This window comes from Condylura cristata, unplaced genomic scaffold (genome assembly GCF_000260355.1).
Source record: "Condylura cristata isolate star-nosed mole 26May11 unplaced genomic scaffold, ConCri1.0 scaffold00035, whole genome shotgun sequence".
Taxonomy (NCBI): domain Eukaryota; kingdom Metazoa; phylum Chordata; class Mammalia; order Eulipotyphla; family Talpidae; genus Condylura; species Condylura cristata.
Window position 1 is genome coordinate 2,208,746 of NW_004567136.1, and position 14,576 is coordinate 2,223,321.

A 14,576-nucleotide genomic window follows, 5' to 3' on the forward strand; every position below is an offset into this window, starting at 1 on the left:
CTTTCCAATTTAAAAAAGTCACTTACCATTCTCTTAAGGCCTGCAAAAATAAGTTTACAAAACAAAGTTTGCATTACAAAATAACCGGACAAATCAGGTATTGGAATAGGAAAAGCCTGAGCAAACTTTATGTAACACTTTAACTCCTCGGCCCAGTGGAGTTGCCTCATATGTAAACTGAATAACTGGTAAACTGAATAACTGGTGCTTAACTTTGGGGTCATTTCCTGGCACAACAGTGTTCCCTCTTTGGCTCCAGCCTGCTTACCAGGGTTGCAAAAGAAAATGAAAGTCTAACATGGGACCCAGAAACAATGTTCCATCAATCTCAAATTCTAATCTGTGAGAAAATAAGCACCCATACAAGTATACCCTGTTGTGCAGATGTCATGGAATACTGTGGTTTTGTGATCAGGGGTTGGTGGATTTCTTGGGATCATCTGTGCTGTCTGCCTGATTATCTGGTTCACAAGAGACATGTAGTATCATGATGTACTTGAGTGATGTGGATAATTCCTCACATACTGTTTTTGAAATTGTGTTAAAATATACATACGTTTAACCATTCAAACCATTTTTTGTGTGTACAGTTGCAGCGATGTTAAGAATCTTTACGTTTGTTCTGCAGCCTCCCCACAGAGTGTCAAACTGACACTCTTTCCCCCTTAAATAACAACTTTCCATTACCCCTCCTCTCAGCCCCTAGTAACCTCTATTTTGCTTTCTATTCCTATGATGTTCACTACAGTCCCCTCATTTAAGTGGAATTGAACAGTATTTGTCCACTTACGACTGTCTCATTTCACTTAGCATGATATTTTTAAGATCCATCCTTATTGCAAGTGACAGAATTGCCTTCTTTTTCAAGGCTGAGTAATATTCCATTGTATGTATATTCCATATTTTGCTTGTTCATTTATCTGTCAATAGACACCTGGCTGTATTTCACCTTTCAGTTTTGTGAGTAATGCTTCTACAAGTGCTAGTGTACATATAAGTGAGCCATCCCTTGAGCTCCCCCAAAAAGGACAAAATGAAGAGATTTGACCTTTCACTGTAAGGCAGAGTTTCCATTCCTTTTTTATACCTCTTAGAGTGCGAATGGGGAGTTAGCTCAAGCATTGCCTTGTTTTTCTCAGATGGCAACAACCCTATCAAAGACCCAGTCTAGACAGATCAGTAATTTGTGTTAGAGCAGTATTTCTGAGAATTCTTTACTGAATAGTCTTTGCCATATTCATCTAATGTCGAAGATTTTTCTAACACTTTTTTTGTTGCCATGTAACACTTTTCTTTAAATCAACTCAATTTTGTGTATTTATTGATTTATTTATTTTTTACAAGAGAACAAATCCACTTTTACTCATTGACTTCTGAGTAAATGTAAATTTGTGAGGAGTCCAACATTACATGGATTCTGTGTCCTAGGATCCTGGCAGGAACAATGCTTAGCCAATTGGCAAAAATCATGCCTCTGTCTCTAAGGGCAAGTGTGTCCTCTCCCCCAGGTGACTTCAGTTCTCATTGTTTTGCCAGCAGGAGTCATGGTGTTGTTCTTTGTGTTGTATACATCAGCACATCTTCTTAGCTAGATAAAAATCAATTTCAACTCAAACACAAGCACCTTCTATTTTAAGAAGAGCTGTATATTGGCCCTTCTGGGTCTGGAGACCCCGCAAATCGCCAGCAAAAATGGTGTTGGTATAAAGGACCAGGGAAGAAAATATTAATAATAATGAACAACTATATATCAGAGACATTTTAGGGGGTGGAGTGGAGAATGGGATCAAAAATGGGGGGCGGGTACATTGGACTATGGTGATGGCACACGGGTGATTTGGTGATGGGAAACCCATCGGGATTACAACTGAGACGGAAAAAGGCACAAAATGATGTAAAAATAAAACTATTATATTATTTTTTACAAAAACGGTGTTGGACCACAGCTTCCAGTTCTATTTTAGAAATCCCGTTCCCAGAAGCTTCCACAGGCTCCAAGAAGGCAGATCGAGCTAAATCAACTCAAGCTGGAAAAAGTAAAATTATCTTAAAAGGAATCTTTAAAGGTGTCCTTCCAGCCACGGCTGACTAGAGAGATCAGTTAGTCCCTTGCGTGGACACATCCCTTGCTGGTGGTTAGCATCTTCTCCTCAGCTCAGCATCAGATTACATCCTCCAGCCAGGCTGGGGGGAGTTTTGAGTAGAAAGTGCTGTTTAACGCACAGCGTGTACTCACAAGCCGGCCTGTACCCAGGGAGCAGAAATCATCGCAAATGGCTGTCTATCCCAGGAAACATGGCTCTAGTCTAGAGATCGGTTGTCAAGATTTTATTCTTCAGGGAAAGGTCACAGATTCTCCCTGGATATGCTCTGCGTCTGTGACCCAGCTGTCTGAAGACAATTCTTTATTTTAGTGCTTCTCAAACTTTGTGGTCTCAGGACTCTTTACATCCTTAGAAAGTATTGATGTCTCCAAAGAACTTTTGTTTATGTGGGTTTTACTTGATATATAGCATACTAGAAATGAAAACAGAAACATTTAAGGTATTTACTAATCACTTCAGAAAATAATAGTAAAATACCCGGTAAGATAAATGTATTTATGAAAACAAAAGGAAAGTGGCTTTGTTTCCCTGGATATTTCTTTAATCTCTGACTTAATGAAACTCAGCTGTCGTCCCTGCTTCTACATTCAGTCTTTTGAAACGCGGCACACCATGGAGCCCAAGAAGTGTTTGGGCTTTTTCTGTGTGCTTATGACAGGGAGGGGGAAAAAAAAATCTAAAAATGTTTTATTATTATGAAAAGATTTGACTTCCTAGATCTTCTGAAAGGGTCTTGACCACACCCAGATGGCACTTTAAAACTGCTTTAATGCATTTCAAGAAGGCATTGTGTAGTGGTTTCCTGGCGCTTCCTAGACCCAACTGCCTGGCTCTGCCTTTTTTATCATCTTTGTGACTTTGACCAACTAAGTAACGACTTTGTGTCCTAGTTTTCTTATCTTTAAAATGAAGACAATAATGAGGGAATAAAGATAAGGGTATATAATTATGAAATCAGTAAAATAAAATGGAATGTTAGAAGAGAGGTCTCTCCAGGTATTCAGTCTAGTTTTAAACTGGCGTTCATTACTACTTTAATTTTATTTCTTAGTTTATATGTGAAGTTGAACATTTTTTGGGATGTACTTCAGCCATTTGTATTTATTCTTCTGACTCATCTGTTAATAGATTTCATCTAGTTTCCTACTGAGTTGCTTGTCTTTACTGCAATTTTTTTTTTCAAATCCATAGTTTGACTTTACTTGGGATGCATTTTTCATCATGAAGAAGTTTTAACTTTTTAAGTGTAAATCTCTTATTCTTTTCCTCCATGGGTATAAACCAGGAAATTGTAAAATTTCTTCACAATATTTGTGTCTTGTTTCATTCTGAAAGACAGAAATTAAAGTACACTAAGTTTACTTGGTGAATCAAGATCATCAAAAACTAAGTAAAATTTTGTAATGGCTAACATGGGCCAACTGAATACTTACTAAACTTATTTGACCCATTAAATTAGTCTCCCTAAGCCAGCCAGTGTTAGAGTCTGGCTCTCTTCCTGCACCTGGGTCTTGGAAGGCGTGTTCAGTAAAAATAAATTCCCTGAACCTAACGCATTGTTTCCCAGTCATGTGTATCAGAATCACTTGGAGGCTTGTTAAAACAGAATTTATATTCTAATTGTTCCCAGGAGTGTGGCTGTAGGAACGCGTACATTTCTCCATACTGAGAAGGTAATTGGAGTTGATGAACAAAGGAGGCACTTCTATTATTCACACTTAAATGTTTATTAATGCTACTCCAGTAGACAAGACTTTGGGTCTAGGCAGAGTCCATGCTTCACACCCTTGACAGGAGTGTTTTTATAGCTGCTGAGGCTTCAAATTTAATTAAAGAGCAAAAGCTTATATAAAGGTGCTAATATCAGGTCTCCAGAGGACAGGTCACATGTGACTGTGAGGTTACTAAGTTTGTGCATGGTTTGTAGGTACAAACTAACGACTGAGAGAGGAAGCAACGAGGGCATATCTTCCTACAGTAGGGTGACTATGGATCATGGACCTCAGATGGTGTCAGCATAAGGTAGAATCGCTTTGGTTTTCCTATACCAGGTGATGCTGGCACTATTAGTTCACTGATTACATTGACAACCACTATTTTAATGTAACGACCTGGGGAGACAAAGCTTAGTTGTCTTGCTAAGGTGGACTCAGGAGGAGATGGTAGAACATTCCATGTCAGATCTCTGGTGACAGTAAGGATTATTAAGATTGACATTATGTTCCTCTAAAATTATTTTTTACCTGGGTTTAGGATTTACTCATATCTCATCTATCTCCACACGAAGTGTTCTAGTTTTTCAATTTGTATACAATTTGTAGTCTCACCTTTGACTTTTGCCATTGATGCAATCAATAATTGTGCGGTAGACTTGTTTAATACATTAGTAAATGATTAGGTATTTTATTTGATTTTTAAAATTATTGTTCATTCATCAAGTATTGATTATCAACTATTAGCCACATATTTGAGATATATCAATGAGCAAGAGACAACGAATCCTGTCCTATAGAGTTTATACTGGGCAAGAGATAGACAAAAACCTGTAGACATAATTTTTAAGTAAATTACAGAGCACATCAGGAGGTGATGAGTGTTAGAAGTAAAATTTAATAGAACAAGGGAGTCCTGGGTGCAGGAGAAGTCACACTTCTAAATATGGTGATCAAATTGGGCCCAAAGAGGTGAAATATGAGCATGACATGGAGAGTGAAGGGGTTAGCCAAGTGGAGGTAGAGCTGAAGAATGCAGATGAAATGGCTTGTGCCAAAGCCTTCAAGTAGCAGCACGCCCAGATTATTTGAAACACAAGGAGGTCATTGGAGCAAGCATGGGTGGAGAATTGGAGATTAGATCAGAGGAACGAGGGACCAGTTCACATTGGGCTTTTGTGGGTCACTGCAATGATTTAGTTTCACAGTAAATGAAATAGGGAGCCACTGAGGGATTCTGAGCACGAGTGACACAATATGCATATGTTTGAAAGGCATCACTGGTGGTTATACTAAATATAGTCTAAATATAGACTATAGGTAGCAAGGTAGAACCAGAGGATTCAAGTAGGAAGCAACTGAGCAGTAATCCAAGTGAGGGAAGAGAGTAACTTCCCTAAGGGAGGTGGTGGTACAGGAACTGGAAGTTTTCAGGCTCTGCTTCTATTTATTTATTATTCATTCATTCATTCATTCATTCATTCATGTAAAAGGTAGGATGTAAAAGAGGGAAATCAGGATGGCACTTAGGCTTTTAATTTCAATAAAATTATGGGTGCAGTTAGCTTCAGTGAAATGAGGGTAGGATGACTGCTGCCCTGGTTCAGACTTGAAGATTAGGGATTTAGTTCGAGATGTTCAATTTCAGATGTCCACTTGACATCCAAATGGAGAAGCTGAGTAGGCAGTTAGATAAAGGAAGTTTGATTTCAGGAGTGAAGTCAAGACTAGATATAAATTTGGAAGTTGTCAGCAAACAGATGGTTTTGAAAACCATGAAACCAGGTAAGACCACCAGGCTGTACAGGGGAAGGACTAAACTCTGTCTCTCTACTGTGAGACCAGGGAGAGCAGGAAAGGAGACACCAGGCATGTAGGGAGAAAACAACATGTGGTGGCCCAGAAATTAAGAAAGTAGTATCCACTAGGTCAAATGTAGCATTTGGATCAAATGATATGAGGATTGAACATCTACCATTGGAATTAGCAGATGGAGGGTATTAGTAAGCTTGGCAAGTGTAATTTTGATAATGGGGTGAGTAGGTTCAAGTAGAGGGGAGGGATTTGAGACTTCATTTCTGTGTAGTGAAGGGGAGCAGAGAAATGGGAGTCATTGCCAAGGAGAGGTGAGGGGGGAGAGTTTTATATCTTTTTAAAATGCAAGATGGAGGAGAAAATTTAGTCTGAAGGCAAAAACTTGCTAACATAAGGGAGAGAGAAGAGAACTGTTGAATCAGCAGCATTGCATAGATGAGAGAGATTAGGGTCTAGGGCAGGAATCAGCAAAACTCTTTCTGGATAGGGTCACTGAGTAGCTTAGGTCTTGCAGGCCACACACAGTGACTGTAGTGTATTCCCTTAGAGAAAGAATCAGTTTATTGAGGAGAAAAGGAACAGAAATAAAATGGGCTACTGTATATTCTTCCTTCCCACCCCAATCATTTGAAAATGTGAAAACTATTCTTCAGTCATTGGCCATATGAAAGCAAAGAACAGGATTTGTTTCAGACTGGCACAATAGAAGAGAGGCTTGTTTTAAATAAGAGCATGGATGGTGTGCATATATTCTGGGTACTAATGGGCTGGAAAGCAAGGGTATGAGTCAGATATTGAAAGGTAGACAGATGTGATGGTAGCTGTTTTCTGGTTGCTTCAGCTTCTCTAGAAAGTAGGAAAAGTTAAGACTGGGGTAACATTGGGAGTAGAACATACTACATATTTGAAGAGAAGGTATCAAGAGAAGGGGAGAGTAAAAAAAACTTGCATCAAATATCTCTGATTGCCTGATACCACTTTGGGATCTCTTGAGGTTTGTACTCATAAATTTGAGACAGATCTCTTAACACTCTTATGTTTTTATTCCAGCTGTGTTCAGCTAGATGGGGGCAAGAACCGAAGAAGTGAGCACTGGCTAAACTTAATGGTTTTGCCAGGTAAAACACGGTGAATTGAAAGCAAGGGAATATTCAAGGGAGTGAGCAGTGAGTCACTGGAATTTGAACAAGGTGGGGGGTGGGGGAGGATGAAGGGTAGTATTCAGAGAACTACAGTAAAATTCCAATGAGTTTTAAGAATTCTTGGCAACCAAGGGCCCAGAGGTTACTTGGAAAGACAGGAGATGTGAGAAGCAAATGCATGGAACTAGGTAAGGGCAGGTTTCAGTTAGTGGTAACAAGTCCTCTTCACTAGGCAATGCTCAGGGAAGAGGCCAAAGTGAAAAGAAGGCATCAAGGAAATGGGGAAGACATTTGGGAGAAAACTGATGTGTATATTAAGTCACCAAGACTTTCAGGCAGGAGTGTTGGACACTGGAACCAGAAGGTAAAACCATCAAGAAATAAAGGGAACCCTTGCTGGTTTCAGGTCCTATCACATTGAAATTACTTTTTTGCAAGGTGGGATCCAATCTCTTTATTGTCAGGCTCCCCTCACTATGGTCCACGTCTCCCAACCTACAGAAATCCTACCTCCCCCAAACCTGGAAGTGGAGAGTGTAGGAAGCCTCTATGCTCTGTCCTGGGCAATGCCTACTGGGAGGATGCCTGGGTGGGGAAGGCCAGAACTCCTCCCGCAGACTGGGGCACTGGCTGGGATGTGCGGTAGACATGCCTCCTGGGACCTGCTGGGGCGGCACCAGGGGCCCAGCATGAGTCCTTCTCCTGCTGGTGGTCATCATTCCTATCAGGCTGCAATCTGCAAGGCCCCATCTTCTGTGCTGTGTCCTGGCTGTGCTCCAGCTCCTCCTCACTGTGGCTCAGCTATCCGCCATCAGCCTGTGCTTCTCGCCAGGGTGTGCCTGCCCCAAAAGTCATGTCCTCTTGAAGGGCTGGTGTCTGGCTCCTGCCACCCCTATTGCCACTGTCACCCTTCTTGTCTCTTGTTCCTGGGTGATCTCCAAGTGGCCCAACATAGCATTGATGTTGGGCTTAATCTGTGTCAACTGTCTTGACAGTTTGCTCATTGCTCTCTAACTGGATCTTGGTGAAGCTGGTGGTGATGGCTGTGGAGAGGGCAAAGCACTTGACAGTAAGGTCAACAGAACTGTGACCAACAGAGCTGTGACCCAAGGTGGCTTCACAGGGACTGCCCTGGGTACTGACACTGTGCTACTCTTAGCCCCTTGGGTCTGTTGGGCTTGGACTCTCCAGCTATGCTGTTGTCCAGGGTCTGCGCAGTCAGCACTCACCATCTAGGACAGCTGCCTGATGCTTGCTGGCTTCCTGGACAAATACGTAGCCTCTTTGCACAGAACAGGTGGCCATGAGGCCATGCTGGGAGAAGATGGGCCCACATCTGACTTCCCCACAGCTGTGCTGAGGTTTCCAACGAAGACCTAAGAGTTGATGGAGTTGGGATCATTCTCGTTGGTTCCCCCGCTTGTCTGGTCTTCAAGGACGTGGTGGCAATATCAAAGCTGAGCTCAGCCAGGTCCTCCTTTAAGTGATTAGGATAATGTCTCTGAGAAAAGGGTTCAGCAGTCCAGAGGTCTGGAAGAAGGCGCACTGTGCAGGAGGTGGTGCCACATTGTGACCTTAAAGGATTTTGTGATTTCTAGTTTTTGAATTCACAAAGTTTTCCATGTGACCAAATTTGATGCACACTTAGCAATGCTCTGTGGGCGTAAGACAATATGGATTTCCTATTTGTAAGACACAAAATTACAAGTGTGTTTTATTTTATCATGCTTTGCTTTATTGCACTTTACAGATGCGACATTTGTACAAATTGAAGGGTTGTGGCAGCCATGAGTTAAGCAAATCTACTTGGCTGCATTTTCGCAACAGTGTGTACCTCATGTGTCACATTTAATTAAGATTAATGCACATTTTTAAGATAAGCAGTTTCACACTTAATATTGACTACAGTACAGCATAAACCTATTTGTTTTTAAAGACTTATTTATTTATGCATACAGAACTGGGTTACAGGCCAGAGGTGTGGTGGGTGAGAGGATTCACCAGAGACGGGGTGGAGAATACAACAGGCCAACTGATGAAGTCCACTGCTGAGAGGAGCAGCAGGTGGGTCAGGAGAGGTCTGCCGCGCCATGTGGATCACGTCCCAGGCAGGAGCAGATCAAATTCATGCTGAAGTGGCTTTAGCTTCTTAGTGCTGTGCTTTAACATGCTGCCCAAACCTAACTTTTATATGCACTGGGAAACCAAAAGCCTCATGTGACTGGCTTTATTGCAATATTTGCTTTATTGTGGTAGTCTAGAATACAATCAACACTATCTTTGCATTGTATCTGTATACTTATGATTTTTCCTAGGTCCTTACGAATGTAGAGAGACAGTTAGGACATTATTGTATAGGCAAAAGATGGCTGGTGATAGTACCCAAAGGAGAAGAACTGGAAGGGGTGAGGGATTTGGGAAACTGATTCAATAAAACTTAATGATGAACTGGGTATACCTCCTAAAGGAGAGAAGTGACAAGGATGACTTCTAGGTGTTGAGCTAAGGACAAATGATGGTGTCATTAAGAACACAAGGCTTGGACAAGTCTGGATGCCTTTATAGAAAGTTGGTCTGAATTGTTAAGATATGATATCAACAAACAATTTTACCTTTCAATATTCTGCAGAAAATGCACAAACAAGAAGTGAAGTGGTTTTTGAGTTACATTAGTATGTGTGAAACACCGATTTCAGCCCTGTTGCATTATAAATCCTCAGTGAGTGTGAGCTAATTATAGTCTTTGCTGATAGGATGCATTCAAAGATGACCCAGTTTGAAAGGCAAAGTAATGAGCTCAGGTTTCTATGTTTCCTGGATGTACTGGAAGCAACGTATGAAGTTAGGTAAGTATGCAGCTGGATTGTCAGGCCTAGAACTCAGATAAAAGATCTGTGCTAGAAATAATATCAGTGAGTCATCTGTGTATAGGTGGTAACTGTACACAGAAGCCACAGGAGAGTTAAGAGTGCCTCGAAAGAAAACAGAGGAGACAGGTTCTTTAATTTGAGGTAAATGTCACAACAGAAAAGTCATCATTTTAATGTATAATTCAGTAACTTCAATACAATGTTTGCGACCATCACTACTATCTAAATCTGAAAATTTTCAATAACAAAAGAACACTTATACCCATTAAGTAATAATTCTATCTTACCACTCCCTAGCCCCTGACAAGTACTAATTTGCTTTCTTTATCAGTGGGTTTGCCTAATCTAGACATTCACATAGTGGATTAACACTCATGTAGCTTTTTATATCTGCTTGATTTTACTTAGCTTGTTTTTCAAAGTCTACCCAGGTTACACCATCTATCATATGCCATCCTACTTATGGCTGAATATTATTTTATTATGTGGTTCATATACTAGTTTTCTATTCATCTGTAAATGGATAGATGGGTTATTTCCACTTTTTGGTTATTGTTTGATTATAACCATTCATGTACAAGTTTTTGTTTGAATGCCTATTTTCAAGTTTTCTTGAGCATATATTTACAATTGTTGATTTCTGTAACTGACTGGTTTCCATTGTTCAATATACTTGATTCTGGTGGTCTTTGCCCATTTATTTGTCTTTTATATGGAGGGACAGGCCCTTGGAGTTCCTTCTTGCCACTGTTGCTGATGTCACCTCCAAGGGACTGATTTTTGATGTTAACATCAGCCAGTGGAATAGAAGATGAATCTGCCAAAGGAATGAGAGGTGGCAGGAAGGGAAAGTAGGAAGAAAACGAGGCATGTGATGTGTTATAGAAGGCAAGAGGAAAACAGAGTAGTTATCAGCTATCATGAGGTCAGGTAACTTGAAAAGTGTTCAGTGAACATAGGTACAAGGAGCTCATGTGAGGCCTTGGCTATTTTTCAATGGGGTGATATTGGTATTTGAGGACAATTCTTAAATGTGAGGGGCTGACCTACACACACCAGAATGTTACCTGTCCTTGACCTCCAATAGCTAACCCCCAGATGGACCTCTCACCTTCAGGCCAGTCAAAAGTATTATACTAGTGAGAACCAAAAACTATTGCTTGTTTTCAAATGCTCCCTGCAGGGTGGGCACTACCTCCCGATATACTGCTTTAAGAAAATCTATTTTGGTGGTTATAGGGGCTGATGTCAGTCAATGGTGACCTGAAGTAGTAATGAGGGATAAAACCAGTGAGAAGCCAGAGATATCTTACTAGAAGTTTGGCTAAAGTAAGGAAAGCGACAAAGAGGTAATTAGGGGAACTGGGGCTTTGTTTTTGGACACAGGGTTCAGATGTTTAAAAACGGATGGTCCAAAATAAAGGCAGACTTTGAAAAAGGGATAACTGGTACTATTTCAAGTAACTGAAGGGTGGAAGGAAATTGAGGAAACTGGTCTTAGAAGACTTAGCTCCCGTTTTGAAACTGACCTTAGGACACTGCAGTAGCAGCCTAATGAGTCTCCACTTCCTTCTTTGCCATATACATTATTCTCCACATAGCCAGTGTCACTTCTCCTTGTACCTCTCCAATGCCCTCTCATTGCATGTAGAATAAGTCAATTAAAAAAAGTTTTATTTATTTATGCATACAAGCTGAGGTGTAGGCCAGAAGGGTTGGGGAGGGGGGAGGTGGGGAGGGTGGTGTGATTTAACAGAGACAGACTGGGGAGAGAGTGGACTGACTGAACTGCACTACAGAGGAGAGCTGCAGGCACAAGAGATGTCTGCTGGGCCATGTGGGTGAGCTCCCTGGCCAGGGGGTGAATTTGTGCTGCAGTGGCTACAGATTGCACTAGAAGAGAGCAGCAGGCACAAGAGGTCTGCTGTGAGGTATGCTGTGCCATGTGCTCCCTGGCAGGGAGATGAATTTGTGCTGCAGATAGCTTCATAGTGCTTAATTCCTTGTGTCACCAGGGAAGCCCCCAAGAGTCAACCTTTTATACTGGCCTATATAATCCTTCATAAACTGTTCCCTCAATTTCTCTTTTAACCTACTTGGCCTCATGTTCTAATCCCTGCCCTCGGTCTCTACATTCCACCCACACAGCTTTCCTTATTGTTCAGGAACACACCAGGCACACACCTGCTTTAGGACCTTTGCTCTTGCTCCTCTTGATATCCATACAACCTCCTCAATGACAATTTTAAAATAGCATTTCTTAATCTGGGTGCTTCCTATGACCTTTCTCCATAGCACTTTCTAAACTACTTAACATTTATTTTTATTCCTGTCTTTCCCCACTACAATCTAAGTTCCAAGAGGGTAGATTTTGGTTTGTATTGTTTATTGATGTATCTGAAGCACATAGCAGGCGCTCAAAAATGACTGAGTATATAGAAGGGCAAGTTGAATGTAGACAGATCTACATATTTGCAAATGGAAGAAACTTCCATTTGGTGGCTTCAGTTCAGGAAGAAGTGTTACCTATCTCTGAAAGGAAAGGGTAGGTAAGTAAAATAAGGGAGCTAGGTTTGAGGACAGTGAGCGGATTCCTAACATGAAAGGATTTTAATAGCGTGTGGAGAGAAGAAAGGATATATATATATATATATATATATGTTTATTTTTACATCATTTTGTGCCTTTTTCCACCTCAGTTCTAATCCCAGTGGGCTTCCCATCACCAAATCACCCGTTTGCCATCATCAGTCCAGTGCACTCCCCTCCCCCCATTTTTTATCTCATTTCCCACTCCACTAAAATGTCTCTGATATATGGCTGTTCATTATTCCCTGGTCCTTTATGTTCCTGCTATGAGTGAAACCATCTGGTATTTTTCTTTTTCTTTCTGGCATATTTCACTAAGCATGATAGAAAGGATAGTCTTAATAACAATTTCCTAATAAAACTCTCCAAATTACCCACCCCCTAGTGGACAAATCCCAGCTAAACAGGGTCCACCTGAAGCAGAGCCCATGACATGAAAGTGTGCCCCAAGTCTCAGGTACCTTGGGGCAGGGAGCCACAAGATGGTAAAGCAGGTCCTAGAGAGCTGGACAAGAGAAGAGTACAGGTATTCAAAGTGTGCCCAGTACTCCCCCATGAAGTCTGACCATGCGCCATGGTCTGACCAGGAGAGCAGCGGAGGCTCAAGTATCTCACCCCGTGACCCCTCCCCAACAATGCCAGGGTGCAAGTGGAGCTGAAGAAGCAAGGTATTCAGGTCTGCCTGATTTCCAAGTTACAGAGGGCCACGCAGCCCCCCACATTACTGGACTTGTGGTCCATGGCAGCTGTCATGTAAGTGGGGCGTGGGAAAAGTGCCCATTCACTGTGCTCCTACTTTTTGTGGAGATGCCTGTGTTTAATAGTTTTCGACACATTTAATATATACTGTCAATTCACTGACAATGAACTCATCATGACAAGAAGTACTAATGGTAAGCCCATCTAGGGAATGTACATTATCTAGAAAAGTAAAGTAGGTAAAGTACACTATAGCCTTCTGGTGCTTATGAATGCAAGAGAGCATTTTAGCACCATGACTGGTGCAACCTAAAACACCAAAATCACTAATAAAACCACAAGTGTGAAAAATAATAGTTAAAGGCAAAAAGCACATGTGTTTACAAATGAGAACAAAGTGGGACTTTAGCTTCAGCTGGGAACACGTTAGGCAAGTTAAATCCCCTCTGCCTCCATGAATGTTTTGCATACTGATTTTGAGGTTACAAAAAATCTGAATGATTAGGCAAATTTGCAAAGATGGAATCTGAGTTGAGCCTGACCATATATTGCTTGTAACTGATTTGGAATCAGTCCAGTTTGATAGTTTTGATCAAATGGTATAAATACACTTCTGCAGACATTAAATTATCACAAAAGATTAGTAATGCATTTGCTGCCAGTTTTAAAGTTTTTGCATTTTAAAGCTTTCTAATCTATGTCTCCTGCCTTCAATGTATTTGTTACACTAATTAGAAATTGCACAGGAATCTTTCTTCCTTTCCATCACTGTCGGTTTTTTCTTATTGACTGCTTAAGTGGGCACTAAGCAAGCTTGTACTGATCCTCACAAACAGCAATACTCTTAACATATGGCAGGTGGATCTGATAAATGAGTGGTAGTAAACATTTGTTTTCCATTAGGTTGTGATTTCAAGGTCTTTACCCCACATCATTCCATCTCTTTAAATAACTTGTTGGATACCAAATATATCAGTTATTTTTTAATAGTTCTCGTGACGGATGGTGCTTCTGTGGTTTGTTTGCTGGTCTGCCTTTTCCTCTATGTAAGCAGTTGTATACTCAGTTTGTTTTAATGCCTTGCATTAATGTTTGCCTTCCAGGAGATTAGAGCAGGAAAAAGAAAAAAAAAAATCACCAGCACACCACCATCCAAAAGCAAAGCTTCATTTGCTGGTATCCCTCACTAGGCCAAAGTGGCTATGGCGCCGTAGCGACATTCAGAACGCGTGGGGCCACCTCACTTTCCTGTGGCATCCATGCAGAGCCTCCAAGGGAGCTGTCTATCACCAAAGGGTTGCAGGGGAGAGAGCACAAGCGGACACATGGCCACTACAGAAAAAGGAGCGGGTGGCGAAGGGTGACTGGGGGTGGAAAACATTTCAGAAGGCCGAGACAGATCACAGGTCTATTCAAGTCCCGGGTACCCCGCCATCCGCAACCCCGTCCACTAGGGCACGACCCCGCAGCGCCCGCTCCACTGGAAGGTGCCGCCCGGGCACGGGACGACGGCTTCACACCCTGCAGTCTCCCTCGCAGGGACAGGTCGCTCTCGGGCGCCGGGGGAGAGACTTACAGTCGGCCACCAGGCGCGCTCCGGCACCCCTGCCCGCCGCGGGCTCGCGGCGCTCTCGGCGTCCGGCC